Here is an 11,688-nt window from a genome sequence, read left to right on the forward strand (position 1 = left end):
CCCTATAGAAATAATTATGTGCAAAATGTGTATGTTCAGGAGTAACAGTAGCAGGAAATTGCCAACAACCAAACTGTACAGTGGCAGGCAAGTGACTACATCAATTAAATTACCTTCCTAGAAGAGAATATTGCACAAACCTTAGAAGAGGTGATTTGAACCCATATTTAGTAAGGAAAAATGTAAATAGGCAGGCATTTTATTACTTTCTTCTTTATGTTTGTCTACCATTCCCAAATTTTCTATGATGAATATATATTTCTTGCATAGTAAAAATAATTTTTTTTCTTTTTTTTTTTTTAAAGATTTTATTTATTTATTGGACAGAGAGAGAGATCACAAGTAGGCAGAGAGGCAGGCAGAGAGAGAGGAGGAAGCAGGCTCCCCGCTGAGCAGAGAGCCCGATGTGGGGCTCTCCCAGCACCCTGGGATCATGACCTGAGCCGAAGGCAGAGGCTTAACCCACTGAGCCACCCATGTGCCCCAGTAAAAATCATTTTTAAAAAACTGTTAACTTTCAATAGCTCCTGACTTACTTATAAAATAAAATCTAGGCCCTCTTGGTGTCCCGTAGCAGATGTTTGAAGACCTGGTCTCCCGTCCAGTCTAGCTCTTATCACCCTTGCCTCTCACTTTGTCCTCCAGTAGTAGGCCCAGCAGCTCTGTCCCCCGGCCGGTCCTCTTCGCTCGCTGCCTGCTTCCTTCCATGTCACCTGGTTCACCTAAATGTGACACTTTTAGGACTCCATTGCTCATTCAAGAGTCATCTTTGGGGACCCTGAGTGGCTCAGTTGGTGGTGTCCAACTCTTCATTCTGGCTCAGGTCATGATCTCAGGGTCGTGAGATCGAGCCCCCACATCGGGCTCTGTGCTCAGCAGGGAGTCCCTTTGAGATTCCCTCTCTCCCTCTGCCCCTCCTCCTGCTCACGCTCCCTCTCTCACATAAATAAACAAATCTTTTTTATTATTATTATGTACTTGACAGGGAGAGAGAAAGAGCACAAGCAGGGGGGTTGGCAGGAGAGGGAGAAGCAGCCTTCTGGTGAGCAAGGGGTCTGATGCGGGACTTGATCCCAGAATCCCGGGGAACATGACCTGAGCCAAAGGCAGATGCTCAACTGACTGAGTCACCCAGGCATCCCAAATAAACAAATCTTTAAAAAAAAAAAAAAGTCATTTCCAGGAAGCTCCCAGAAAAACTCCTTGCTCTCCACCATAGCAGGATACACGCCCAACCTCTCTGCTCCCTAAGACACTGTGTATATCTTTCTCATTGCAACTTACAGTGTTTGTTTGTTTTTTTTTTTTTATAAGATTTTCACATTTAAGTGTCAGTCTCTCTAACTAGTCTCTGAGTTCCTTCTGGATTGTGTCCCCACATAGTCAAACTCCACGGGCATGGGTTAGTGGATGAATGAATGAACAAATGAATGGAAACATGAATGAATGATGTCCTCCTCCAACTCCTCCTCCTCGTACCAGATTCATGACCGTTAGCACCTGGTTAGTCGGGTCGGTCCAGTTTGGGTACATCGGATTCATATGCCTGAAGAGCTTGCTAACTCATAACTTTAGAAGAATCAGAATGGGAATCCGTCAAGAGGATCCCGAACGACACTTGGTAGGAATTGTAGATAAGTTTGCCAAATAAAAAGACAGACAGTGTCTCACAAATGAAATGTTGAACAAGGAGGCTCAGGGGAAAGGACCATCTGACGGATGATTTTTTTAAAGATTTTATTTATTTATCTGACAGAGATCACAAGTGGGCAGAGAGGCAGGCAGAGGCGGTGGGGGCGGGGGGGGGTGGGAAGCAGGCTCCCCGCTGAGCAGAGAGCCCCATGGGGGGCTCGACCCTAGGACCCTGAGATCATGACCTGAGCCAAAGGCAGAGGCTTTAACCCACTGAGCCACCCAGGCGCCCCTTACAGATGATTTATTACACGGCTGTCATCTCTCTCATCAGGAAGCCCCCGTGCTGTGCCCCCAGTACACCAACACCCCTCCCTGGCTCTTGGTCTCTCTTCTCACAGTTTTTCCTGAGTGGTCAGCTCTGGTTTGAGTAATGACGAAGCAGTTTCCCCTTCATTTGGGACATGAGTAGAAATGGCCTTTATTGTCCTAGAATTCTTTCTCTGACACTCATGGAAAATTCTATGCAGACCTGCTCCTGACCTAATCCTTGGGATTAGCCGGCAGCTCATGAGGCTGATAATCTGACAAGTGAAGGGCATGTTCGACCCTCTTGCTCAGACCAGTCCTATACTGTGAGAGCATCTCTGCTTCTGTGCACAGGAAGGCAACTGGGCCAACGGACCTTCTGCAGGTGCCTTTGATCTTGAATTCAGCTCATTGAGCGTCAGGTGTCACAGACTCTTGTCAACCCAAGCTCCCTGCTTCTTCTTCTAACCCATCATCTCTCTGTTCACCTGCTTGCACACATTCACCCATAGATGCCAACTTCATTCTTTCCTTAGTAAACAGTTACTGGGGGGCACCTGGGTGGCTCACTGAGTTAAAGCCTCTGCCTTCGGCTCAGGCCTGCTTCCCTTCCTCTCTCTCTGCCTACCTGTGATCTATGTCTGTCAAATAAATAAATAAAGTATTTTAAAAAAAATAAACAGTTAATGTGTCTGTTTGGTACTTGGCCACCGTCCTTACAATTTGTTCTTTTTTAGGATTTTATTTATTTATTTGAGGTGGGGGGGGGTATGAGCAGGGGTGGGACAGAGGGAGAGAGTCGCACACAGTTTCTGCAGAGTCTTCTTTCCTCTCCTGAGCATGGAGCCCAACATGGGGATCCATCTCACAACCATGAGAGCATGACCTGAGCTGAGACCAAGAGTTGGACGCTCAACTGACTGAGCCACCTAGGCACCCCCACTACGATTTGTTCTAATACGTTGCTACAAAACCCTGGCTGTTGCCGCTTGCGTAAGGCAGCTGAGGCTGGCCCAGTTACCCCATCACTCTGCAATCAACCAATGCCGGAGAACCCGGCAGAGAGGGACTCGCTATGCTCCTTCTTACAATTTATTAAGACGAAGTTCACAGAGTCTTATAGACTTGCTTCACAGTTACTATAAAAAGGAGGGAAGCAAGGGAAGGAAAGGATAGAGGGAGGAAGAGAGAAATTCGTGCATCTGGAGAACAGGTTTTGGTTCAAGACCTCTATTCAGCGCACCCGAGGACGCCCTCAGCGATCCTGAAAGTAGACCCTGCCATTCCCATTTCCACTTTCCCTCCCAGACACATGGAACCAAGGATCTGCCCTCGGCTTGGGTGTTAGGATGTGTTATGGGTTCATTTGCCCCAGGTGGCCCAGATTCGCACGGGAGGCAAAGGGGAGTCAGAGGGACAAATTCAGAATTGCTAGAAATTAGCCAGTGAAAAACTGAAGAATTGCTAACAAAGAGCTCTCTGCAACGAGAATCCAGGTCAGGGGTGTCTGGAGACCACAAAAAGGAGGGGTGGGGGTAAGGGAGTGGTGAGAGCCTTTATAAAGAACTTGCTCCTGAGCCTAGTAAGGGAGCGAGCACTGGAGGAGCACTAGGACATCCTTGGTTACCGATGGCCTTGATGGCCAGCCCCAGCCCCCGCCCCGAGAGCTGGTAAGCGCAGATCTGAGACTTAACACCTGTTCTGTCGGACACCCAGTGCGCCATGCCAACTACAGGTGGGGAGACCGCCCTTCCCTCTGACATGCTGAATTCAGGCTGGGAAAACCCAGGAACTGGAAAGAGGCGATTGGATTCAAAATAAGGGATCTCAATGTTGGGGAGGAATTGAGTTTTCTGCACAATGACACCCCAAGGGTGGCTGGGTAGGGGAACTGCCAAGCCAAGTAGGGGTCTTCCTCTCCCTTCCCAATTTCAGGCCCTTGCCCTTCTCAGCTGCATTGACCTGGAAAATACAGAATTCCTTCTGCACAGGCCTGCCAGCCCCAGCAAAGGCGAGGTGGCCTTAGAATCCAGGATGTGTGATTCCAGATGTGGCCACAGGGTGGAGACACACAGTAGTCAGTTCCCTCTGTGTCTCTCCGGGCTGAGTTGCATCAAGGGGTTTATCCAAAGCAGATTTGCTGGGTGGCAAGGTTTAAAAACAAACCAACGTAGTCTTGAAATCATTTTCTAAACCCTGATAAGAAGCCCTGGGTCATCCTTCAAAAGGACTCGGGCTAATTTAGAAATATCTTCCACCTCCTTGGGCCAGCTGTAAATATACTGATGTTTAACCCAACGTGGGTTTTTTGTTGTTTTTTTTTTTTTGTTGTTGTTGTTGTTTTTAAAAAGATTTTATTTATTTATCAGAGAGAGAGAGAGCGCACGCACCCCCAAGCAGGCAGAGGTGGAGAGAGAAGCAGGCTCCCTGCCAAGCAAGGAGCCAGATGCGGGACTCGATCCCAGGACCCTGGAATCATGACCTGAGCCGAAGGCAGTGGCTTAACCAACTGAGCCACCCAGGAATCCCTAACCTAACGTTATTTAATCCTGAAAATATTTATCACGTTGGCAGTCTGTGAAGGCGAATCTGAACTACAAAGCAAGGCGAGGCACAAGTGGGGAAGGACGTCATCTGACACCACGGGACACACAGAGGGACAGCCCCCGAGTATCCCAGGCTTACTCCCGTGGAAGTCAGGTAAGTAACCTATTCACAGAAGCTTCTGGGGGAAAAATTGTATTTATACAGATAAACATAAAAACGTGTTTATACAGATTAAGAAAACAAATGTGGCAAGATGTTTTTAAAAATACGTGAATCTGAGGGGCATCTGGGTGGCTCAGTGGGTTAAGCCTCTGCCTTCGGCTCAGGTCATGATCTCAGGGTCCTGGGATCCAGCCCTATGTCGGGCTCTCTGCTCAGCAGGGAGCCTGCTTTCCTCTCTTTCTCTCTCTGCCTCCCTCTCTGCCTACTTGTGATCTCTGTCAAATAAATAAAATTAAAATAAATAAACGAATCTGAAATAAAATCTTTAAAAGACAGGGGGCAGCGTGGGAGGGGGAGCCTGGGTGATTCAGTCAGTTAAGCATCTGCCTTTGGCTCAGGTTGCGATCTCAGGGTCTGGGGGTGGAGACCCACTTCACATCAGGCTTCCTGATCAGCGGGGAGCCTGCTTCTCCCTCTGCCTCTGCCCCTCACCCTGCTCTCATTCTCTCCCTCTTCCTCTCTCAACTAAATAAATAAAATCTTTTTTAAAAAATGAGTGAATCTGGGTAATGGATATGCAGGACTTTTTGGTATTGTTTTCATATTTTTTCTGTAAGTTTGAAATTGTTTCAAAATAAAGGTTTTTAAAATGCTAAGATCCAGGAGGCCTGGATGTAAGAATCACACCTTCTATTACCCCTCTTCTTGGTATTTGTCATTTCAAGTAACCTCTTTGGCCAGTAGTTCTTCTTCTATAAGATAAAGAAAGCCATCTCTTTCCACTACTGCAAAGTTTCTACTGCATGAGTAAACTTCAGCTTACCCATTCCCAGAGAGAGAAAGAAAGAAAACAAACTTGATCTTAGTAATGTATTCTATTTGCCTCACTATAGGCAAAGTATAACCATTTCAACATGTAATCATGGTGTTGAATTATCAGTGAGAGATTTTACTTTCTCTCTTATTTCTTTCTTTATTTTTTTAACTTTCTCTTATTTGTAATAAGCCTTAGACTTACAGCCCCCTTCACGGAGACTAGCACATTTCATGAGCTAGGACCCACCTGTGGCCAGTGGCTGCCTCGAGTGGCCCATTGCAGGTCTTTGTGCCGGTGATCTGGGCACCTTTGAGTCAGGGCTCAGCCCCACCCCTGGCCACCATCCTCCTTCTCCCCCGTTCCCTGTCCAGGCCATCCTTGTCTGGTTTGAGGCTGGAAAGTTCTCTCGTGCTCCTTACCTTTCGCTCAACATCTCTGGTCTGGGCACATTTCTTCTGCCAGCACATCCTTGAAGGTTTTGGAACTACAGAGGCAAGCAGCCTTTGTCCTCTGCTTTCCAGCTGTGCGGTGCCAGCCCCAAGGCTACAGAAGCAGCAGGCTTAGTGGAATGAATGGAGCAGAAGAAAAAGCAAGAGCAAAAGAAATGCATCGGGTACCATTTCATAACTACCTTCCCTGTGGTGGGGAGGGGAGAACAGTGGATAGCTCCCTAGTAAAAGAAAGGTTTCCACTCCCCCAACCCCCCCATTCCAGCAGGAAGCGACAGTTCTGAGTTCGAGGATTCTTCTTTTCAGGTTAAGCCTCTGACCCTTCAGCATCTTCAGCGTTCCTGGCTCGAGCATAAGAAGGATTAGCAGAGGTCAGTGGAGGGCATGATGGTTTGACTCAGAGGACTGGGGAGTGAAGACCAACATGAGGCAGACTGTTGACTCTCAGTGGGCAGGGGCATTATTTTGTATCAGCTGCCTTCATTGCTACTGTATTGTGCGATCTAAGGAGGCATCCTTCTCTGTCATTGTAACTTCACCACAAATATATGGAGAACTATCAGGCTATTTCCCCATCTACAAACAAGAAAACTGAAGTTCGGGGACAGATAGATAGATCTCATATGTATATGAGATATACATGTATCATATATTCATATGTATGATTGATAAATAGATAATAGATAGTTATATAGATAGGAAGGTACATAGAATACAGATACATGCCATACAGATGTACACTATTATTAAATATCTCAGGGAAGAAACATAAGAAATATTAACATTATCTCTGGATGACTGGAGATAGGCATAATAAAGACGCTGAATTTCACTGTCCCTTCTCCTGTAAATTTTGAGTTCTAAGTCATGTAATACATTGCTTAATTTCTAATAAATAAAATTAAAAATATGAAATCAAATAAAATGTTGGTTGTGACATTTCCTGAACAACCACCCCAGAACAAATCTTTGTTCAGGGAAGAGTCACCATGTTGCCATTCTTCATGATGTGATTATAAGATGCACATCCCCCAGGGGCCCTGGAAGAAGGCTATAAAAGAACTTTTAAGAAGTCTGACTTGACAGAGATTGCCTTTCCCAATGCCCTTGGGTATTCAGAGCTTCCTAAAAGGGAGCTGGACAAATTCGTGTAGATTAAAGCAACAAGACTTCTGGGGGGGAAAGCTGGAGAGCCAGCACACTCCCTTGTGCTGTCTGAACTTCTCTGGAAAATTGGGATGGTCCTAACTGAGACCATTAATATCACTGAGAAAGTGACATTAAGGGCTCTCCAGGGGTAGCCACCATGATAGGTGATCTACACTGGGAAATTTATCCCCCACCATGCCTTAGAGGTTCATGGGGCAGGAGTGTGGAGGCAGTGTGCAGTTATAACAGAAATACCCTCTTGATCTAGCCCCCACTGCCACTCCAGCTGGTTTTATTGGCATGGTTGTGGTTGTTATAGAAGCTAGCGTCAATTACACATACTCATACTCTAGAACTTGGCATTTTACAGAGGATTTCTTCCTAATTGGTGGAAATTCAGACTAAATAAAGATTTTAAATCCTCTGCATTTGAAGAGAAAGAGTCCTTCAAATAACCCCTTAGGTCTTAGATCCTATCTTCTACCACGTCCCTCTGTTTTAAATCATGTTCAGGTTTATTTCTCAGACAGCATAAAGTTGGATCAGTAGTGACAGCGAGAATATTTAACAATCACACACATGTGATTGATTCAGTCTTGCTAACAGCAGACCATTAAAATATATGAAGCAAAACTGACAGAACTGAAGGGAGGAACAGAGAGTTCTATGATAATAGTTGAAGACGTCAATGACCCACTCTCAGTAATGGATGGAAAACAAGACAGGAGATAAACGAAATGAAGACTTGAACAACATAGTAAGTCAACGAGATCTAACAGATGAACACAGAACACTCTACCCAACAACAGCACATTCTCTAGTACATGTGGGAATTTTCTAGAGTCAACCATATGTGAGGTCACGACTACATCTCAGTAGATTTTTAAAAATAGAGAGCATACAAAATACTTTCTTTGACCATAACAGGATGAAGTTAGAAATAATTAACAGAGGTAAAATCAGAAAATTCACAAATTGATAGAAACTCAACAACATACTCTTACACAACCATGGATCAAAGAAGGAATTAGAAAATACTCAAAGATGAATGACAACAAGAATGCCACATACCTAACATGGGATGAACAAAAGCAGTGCTAAGGGAGAGATTTATAGCTGTAAAGGCTCATGTTAAAAATTGAGAAAGACCTCAAATAAACAGCCTAACTTTACAATTTAGGGAATTTAAAAAAAAAAAAAAAGAACACAATAAACCAAAAGCTACCAGAAAAAAGGAAATAATGAGGATTAGAGCACAGATAAACAAGATAGAGAATAGGAAAAAAAAAATAGAGAAAATCAATGAAACCAAAACTTGTTTCTTCAAAAGATCAACAAAACTGACAAAACTTGGGGCACCTGGGTGGCTCAGTGGGTTAAGCCTCTGCCTTCAGCTCAGGTCATGATCTCAGGGTCCTGGGATGGAGCCCCGCATCGGGCTTTCTGCTCAGCAGGGAGCCTGCTTCCTCCCCCCCCCCACTGCCTCTCTGCCTACTTGTGCTCTCTGTATGTCAAATAAATTAATTAAATTAAAAAAAACTGACAAAACTTGACCTAGATGGGGGCCAAACAAACAAAAAGAAAGAAAGAAAACTGAAATTACCAAAATCAGGAATGAAAGTGAGAGCATTACTATGACTCCGTAGGATCAGATCGATTTACAAGAAACTGCTGTAAACAGCTGTACACCAACAAAGTGGATAATGATGAAATGAGCAAATTCCTACACACTAGCAAGACTGAATCAAGAAAAGAAAGTTTTGGGGGCTCTTGGGTGGCTCATTTAAGTATTTGACTCTTAATTTCGGCTCAGGTCATGAACTCGGGTTTGTGAGACCAAGTCCCACATTGGCCTCTGCACTCAGCAGAGAGTCTGCTTGCAATTCTCTCTCTGCCTTCCCCTCTGCTCCTCCCCCCACTCACATGTTCTCTCTCTCTCTCTCTCAGCAGAAGAACAAGAAGAAGAAGAGAAAGGGGAAGGGAGACGGGGGAAAGGGGAGGGGGGAGAGGGGAGGGGAGAAGTCTGAACAGACTGATAACAAATAAGGAGACTGAATCAGTAACCAAAAATATCCTGATGAGAAAAGCTTATAAGCAGATGGCTTCCCAGATTAATTGTATCAAACATTTAAAGAAAAATGAATACCAATCCTTCCTATACTCTTCCAAAACTCACAGAAAGAAGCAACATTTCCAGACTCCTTGTATGAGGCCAGTATCATCATCCTGATACCAAAACCAAACAAATCACTGCAAGAAAAGAAAACTAATCCCCTATTCCTTATGAACATTGATGCAAAAAAATCCTCAACAAAATACTAATCAACTGAATTCAGCAAAAATAGCAAAAGGATCACACACTATGATCAAGTGGGATTTATTCCTGGGATGCAAACATGTTTCAATGGAAAAAATCGATCAATGAAATACACTACATTAATAGAATGAAGAAGGGAAAAAATGGTCATTTCAGTTGATGCAGGAAAAGTATTTGGCAAAATCCCAACACTCTTTCATGGTCAAAAACACCCAACAAACTAGAAAAAGAAGCAAACTACCTCAACATAATAAAAGCCATGTATGAAAAATCCACATCGTGCTCAACTGTGAAAGACTAAGGCCTTTTCCTCTAAGGTCAGGAATGAGGCAAAGATACTCACTTGTGCTTTTTCTATTGAACATAGCTTTGGAAGTTCTGACAGAGTAATTAGGCAAGAAAAATAAATAAAAGTCATCCAGATTGTAAAGGAAGAAGTAAAATTATCTCTGTTTGAAAATGATATGGTCTTACATGTAGAAAAACCTAAATATTCCACCAAAAAAAAAGCTAGAACCAATAAATGAATTCAGCAAAGTAGCAAGATACAAAGCCAACACACAAAAATCAGTTGCATTTCCATACATTAACAATGAACAATCTGGAAAGGAATTTATGAAAACAATTCCATTGACAATACAATTTTTTAAATAAGATAAAATACTTAGGAATTAATTTAATCAAGGAGATATAAGATTTGTGTCATGAAAAGTACAAAACATTGCCGAGAGAAATGAGACACAAATAAATGAAAGGACAGCCCATGTACATGGACTGGAAGGCTTAATATTGTTAAGATGTCAATCCTACTCAAAGTGATCTACTGATTCAATACAATGCCTATCAAAATCCCAGAGATATTTTTTTGCAGAAATAGAAAAACCCATCCTAAAATTTATACAGAATCTTGTGGGATCTCATGGGAATAGTAAAAACAATATTGAAAAAGAAGAACTGGAGGACCCACATTTCTGGTTCCAAAACTTCCTACAAAGCCACAGTAATTAAAAGACAGTGATGCTGGGGCAACTGGGTGGCTCAGTCATTTAAGCATCAGACCTTTGGTTTCCACTCAGGTCATGATCTCAGAGTCCTAGGATTGAGCCCTGTGTTGGACTCCATACTCAGCAAGGCGTCTACTTGAGATTTTCTCTCTCTCTCTCCTTCCCTCTGTCCCTACCCTCTGCACTCTCTCTCTCTCTCTCTCTCTCTCTTTCTAAAATAAACAAATAAATCTTTAAAAAAAAAACACAGTGATGCCGACATGAAGTCAGGCATAGAAATGAATGGAGTAAAATAGAGTCTGGAAATAAACCCTCATATGTGTGGCCAAATGATTGTCAACAAAGGGGTCAAGGCCATTCAATGGGGAAAGGATAGTCTTTTCAATAAACGATGCTGGAAAAACAGGATGTCCACATGCGAAAGAATTAAGCTGGTCCCTTACCTAACAGCATATACAAAAACAAACTCAAAATAGATCAAAGACCTAAATATAGGATGTGAACCTATAAAACTCGTAGAAGGAAACAGGGCAAAAGCTTCACAACATTGTATTCAGCAATGATTTTTTGGATCTGACCCAAAAGGAACAAGCAACAAAAGAAAAAATAGATGGGACATTAAGAAAATTAAAGTTTTGTGCATCAAGGGTGACTGGGTGGCTCAGTCTGTTGAGTGTCTGTCTTCAGCTCAGGTCATGATCCCAGTGTCCTGGGATCCAGTCCCGTGTTGGGCTCCCTGATCAGTGAGGAGCCTAATTCTCCCTCTCCCCCTGCTACTCCCCACTCTGGTGCTCACTCCCTCTCTTGCTCTCCCTCTCCCTCTCTCTCTCAGATAAATAAATGAAATCTTTTTTTTAAAAAAATTAAGTTTTATGCATCAAAGATGCTATCAACAGAGTTAGAAGGTTGCCTACAGAATGAGATAAAATATTTTCAAATTATATATCTGACAAGGGATTAATATCCATATTATATAGACAACTAAAATTCAACAACAACAACAACAACAACAACAAAACTCAGTTCAAAACTGGACAGAGGACTTGAACAGACATGTTTTTAAAGAAGACACACAGCTGGACACCAAACACGTGAAAAGATGCTTGCCATTGGTCATGCCAATCAAAATTACAATGATATACCACATCTGTTAGGAGGGCTACTGTCAAAACAAGCAAACAAAAAACATAAAACAAGTGTTGGGGAGCACATGGGGAGATTGGAAGCCTTGTGCCCTGCTGGTGGGAATGTGAAATGGTACAGCTATTGTTGAAAACAGGATGGTAATTCCTCAAAAGCTTA

This window comes from Mustela putorius, unplaced genomic scaffold (assembly GCF_011764305.1).
Source record: "Mustela putorius furo isolate JIRA1106 unplaced genomic scaffold, ASM1176430v1.1 tig00000873_pilon_pilon_pilon, whole genome shotgun sequence".
In the NCBI taxonomy this organism is placed as follows: Eukaryota; Metazoa; Chordata; class Mammalia; order Carnivora; family Mustelidae; genus Mustela; species Mustela putorius.